Raw genomic sequence first — 5,000 nt, forward strand, 5'->3', positions numbered from 1 at the left:
TTTCATTCTCCTGTCGGCCATCCAGGTGGTCACCAGCGTTGACTTGTGGCATGGGGCATTGTTCTGGTGGAACCACGACTGACCACTCCTAAACTGCTGAGGCCTCTTCTTCCTCATCTTCTCCCTGAACCTTTTCAGAACAGTAAGGTAATATTCCTTATCGACGGTTTGACCCTGAGGAACCCATTTAACGTGAACGAGCCCCTGGGAGCCAAAGAAAGGAATGACCATGGCCTCATCTTTGCCTTTTTGGGTCTGGGGGAGGTCGCGTGCTTCCACTAAACACTCTGACGTTTGCTCTCAGGGTCGTAGGTAAACACCCAACTCTCGTCGCAAGTCACTACCTTATTCAGGAAACCTGAATCAGTCTCTATAATTTCGAGAATGTCAGTGCAACATTCCACACGAAACTGCTTTTGGTCGTCGGAGAGGATCTTTGGCACAAACTTGGCACAGAATTTGTGGAGCTTCAGATCTTCGGACAGAACTGTCTCTACTGTGCCAATACTAATACCAACAACTTTAGATATAATCCTCACAGATATTCGACGGTCTTGCATCACTAACCTTTGCACTTCCTCAATGTTTTCCTCCTTGCGTGCACTTTTCGGTGCTCCAGATCTGGGTTTATCCTCAACCTGTTCATTTCCTTCAGAAAATCTGTTAAACCACCGATAGAAACTTGCTTGGCTAATCTCTTCATCCCCATAGGCCTCCTTTAATATTCCATAAGCTTCTTATTTGGTTTTCTTAAGCTTAACACAAAATTTGATGGCGTAACGTTGCTCCATGTTTCCCTGCATCTTGACAAGTGTTCACAGATCGACAAACCGCTGCACTCAGACCTACTAATATAGAAAGTTGCCAGTTAGCCATCTTATAGAATATATGTATGTGTACTTCACCATGAAGTAATATTTTGATCAACTCATATCTAATATCTCGCCTGACATTTTCTCTACTTATTGAACATACCTCGCATATGTATATATGTATATATATATATATATATATATATGTATATATATGTATATATATATATATATATATATATATATATACATGATTTCAAGAAATCTACAGCGACAATGGCGTTGTTGAGTTTATATTGGAGCTTTAATTTCTCTCGTGCAACAAGTTTCTGTGGTGGTTCCAAAATAGCCTTCTCCCACAGCAGTACATGGAAAACCACGAACAACGAACTCCAACGTATAACAACACTACTTGTCAACAACGGCTATCCACAACATTCCATCGAATCCATTATCAAAAACAAGATGAACTCCTTTACCGGCCAACCAACACCCACAAACACCAATATACCAACACTGGACCTGTACTACAAAGGACATATGAACACCGGCTACAAAGAAGACGAAAGAACACTTCGAAATATTATCACACGTAACATTCGACCCAACAACCCAGACACTAAGATACGCCTAATCGTATACTACAAAACCTCCAAAACACACACCCTGGTTATTAAGAACAACAGCCAGCCCCCCAACCCTCCTCTACAAGAAGTCAACGTCGTGTATAAGTTTGATTGCCCTGTCGGTGATTGTCAGCACCGCACCTCCTCATACATTGGCATGACTTCTATGACCCTCTCCAAAAGACTCACATACCACCTCCAGAATGGCGCCATCAAAACACATATGACAAAAGAACACAAAACCACCATCACCAGACAAACACTAAACGAAAACACAAAAATAATCTACAAAGCTCACGACCCCCTTCGCCTTAAGATGGCCGAAGCAGTGAACATATACATCGAGAAACCTTCCATTAACATACAACTCATGCCCACAACCACACTCCCAAGCAGTAGACGCACATAACACAAACAATAACACCCCTTTCCACAATCCACAAGGAAGTTGCTACTTCCACGTACGCAGCGCTACGGATCACGGCTACATGAAATGACCTCTCCCAGTGTTCGGCCAATGTACGGCCTGTATTTAAACCCATGTAATCACCAACTATTGTTACTCCCTCCCTGAGGATGACCGAGTAAGGTCGAAATACGTATAGGAGAATTAAAAAAGAGAAAACCGCACCTAATGTCTTTTGGACACCTTCTCAGCTATTTGGAACCACCACAGAAACTTGTTGCACGAGAGAAATTAAAGCTCCAATATAAACTCAACAACGCCATTGTCGCTGTAGATTTCTTGAAATCATGTATACAACATGGCCTCCTACAAAAAAAAAAAAAAATATATATATATATATATTCAACAAAGACCCACTGTGTTGGATAAGAAGAGATGAAGTAGACGATATCCATATATTTCGATCACAGACTGTGATCCTCTTCAGTGGAATACAGAGTAGTGAGGAAAATACATGTCTAATATACAGAGAAAGAGAAGAAACATGGACAGGACTCAAGTGGCGTCTATTGCCTTGCGCGGCAAGTCACCCGCCTTCACCAAGGATGGTAATAATTTATTGACTGCCCAGGTGGTAATACAGTCTGGTGACCATTGTCCACTTGAGATATTAAAATTAGGAAATTGTTTAATCAAAGACGATTCTATTATTTTCCTTTTGAAACTACACTTGGAGTTGAAATAGTGTCCTTTGTCTATGTGTTGGGAAACAGCGGAATTTTGTTGTGAGTATCTAACTGAGTTCTTATGTTCTTTCATTCTAGTGTGTAAATCTCTCTCTCTCTCTCTCTCTCTCTCTCTCTCTCTCTCTCTCTCTCTCTCTCTCTCTCTCTCTCTATATATATATATATATATATATATATATATATATATATATATATATATATATATATATATATATAGGGTAAACTTACTCACTACGGTAAATATAACAAAAGAAAAAATTAAAAGGTGTATAGATAAACTCAAAGTTAATAAAACACCAGGGCCTGACGGTTGGCATCCAAGAATCTTAAAGGAAATGAAAAATTAGATTGTTGTTCCATTAGAAATTATTTTCAAGAAATCCATCATATCCGGAGATGCCCCAAGAGAATGAAAGCTAGCTAACGTTACTCCTATATTCAAAAAAGGTGACAAAAAAAAGCAACATAACTATAGGCCTATAAGTTAGACTTCAATCGTAGGAAAAAATAATGGAAACTATCATCAGAGATGCTATCGAACATCATTCAGAAAGTAACCGTTTGATAAATGATAGCCAGCATGGTTTCAGACGGAAACGTTCTTGCGTGACTAACTTACTCGAATTCTACAACACAGTTATCTCGAATTATGACAAAAGAAACAATATAGGTTTAATATATCTAGACTTTGCAAAAGCTTTTGATACCGTCCCCCACGAAAGACTACTTACTAAATTAGTTTAACACGGAATAAGTGGTAGCCTATTAAGTTGGACTAGTAATTGGTTGAATGATAAAAAATAGAGAGTTGTTGCAAATGGAAAATCTTCTAGAAGGAAAAAATGTTACAAGTGGAGTTCCTCAGGGTTCCTTGCTTGGTCCACTTCTATTCATAGTATATATAAACGATATAGACCACAGACTAAAATCTATTGTTTCCAAATCTGCTGATGATACAAACTGTGCGGAATGGCAAATGATCACTTAAATCAATTGGATATTCAAGAAGATTTAGATAAATTACAGCAATGGTCTGAAAAGTGGCTAATGAAATTTAACACAAGTAAATGCAAGGTAATGCACATAGGTAAAAATAACAGTAAGTACGATTACAAGTTATTTGGAAATTAGTTAACAGAAGTGGATAGTGAAAAAGATCTCGGCGTAATTATTAGTAACGACCTCAAATCATCCAAGTAGTGTATTTCAGCCTCTAAGAAAGCAAATAAGATTCTGGGACTGATTGCGCGATCTTTTGATTTCAAAAGTCCATCACTCATTAACAAGCTATATAAATCGTTAGTTCGTCCACATTTGGAATATGCTGTTTCCGTATGGTCACAGAATCTCATAGACATTGACAGACTGGAAAAAGTACAACGATGAGCCACAAAACTGATTCCAAATATCAAAAATAAATCATACGAAAATCGACTAAAACATATGAATCTGTTTTCCCTAAAAAAGCGTAGACTCAGAGGTGACTTGATACAGGTCTTTATTATTCCAAAGGGAATTGACAACATCAAAAGTGACCAAATTTTCACATTGAATGAGAATCAGACAAGAAACAATGGTCTCAAACTGTCCGGAAATAGATTCAATTTGGAAGTAGGTAGAAACAACTTTGCCAACCGTGTAGTTAATGAATGGAATAAACTTACTGCACAGGTAGTGCAATGTAATTCAGTTCGAAGCTTTAAGAATCATTTAGATAAACACCTAAGCAAGATGCTGTAATGATTATAATTTATTTTATATTATTTGTTTTTGGTTTGTTATCATTTGTCTGTCTGATTTTCATTTATTATTAGTTACATGTCAATTTATTATTATTTACTATTTACTTGTTTGTTTATTATTTAACTATACCTATGCATTTATTTATGTATTTTATTTGTTATTTACATTATTATAGTTTTTATTTATTTATTTATTTATTATTATTATGATTTTTTCACATCCGACCTAGATATGGACCAAAAGGTCTCCTGTCGGCATGCTCCGCCTTTGTAATCCTTTGTAAATATATATACATATATATATACATATAAATATAATTCTTTCAAAATGATTCTGAAATGACCTCAGCGGTGACGGTGTTTGGGGGACACTTCCGTAAGGGTGATTGGCTGTAGAATATCGACTACCGATACGATGCCAGGAGACGAAATGGGGAAGAAGCGAAGACAGAGGCGTAGACAGAAGTACCTATGGAAGTGGCTAACGGCTACCAAGGATATAACGAAGAAGATGTTTTAAGAAGATAAGGTGTTGGCAGCTAGACTAAGGGACGAGTACAGTAAAACGTTCCCTGGGTTGTACACTGACATCAAGACCTTTAACGTGAAAGCGTCAATACGCAAGTTCCAAAGGAAGGTGATCGCCTTCAAATCAACTCTAGAGAACG

Source organism: Oratosquilla oratoria, chromosome 10 (genome assembly GCF_046742065.1).
Source record: "Oratosquilla oratoria isolate Oo_2021 chromosome 10, ASM4674206v1, whole genome shotgun sequence".
Classification (NCBI taxonomy): Eukaryota; Metazoa; Arthropoda; class Malacostraca; order Stomatopoda; family Squillidae; genus Oratosquilla; species Oratosquilla oratoria.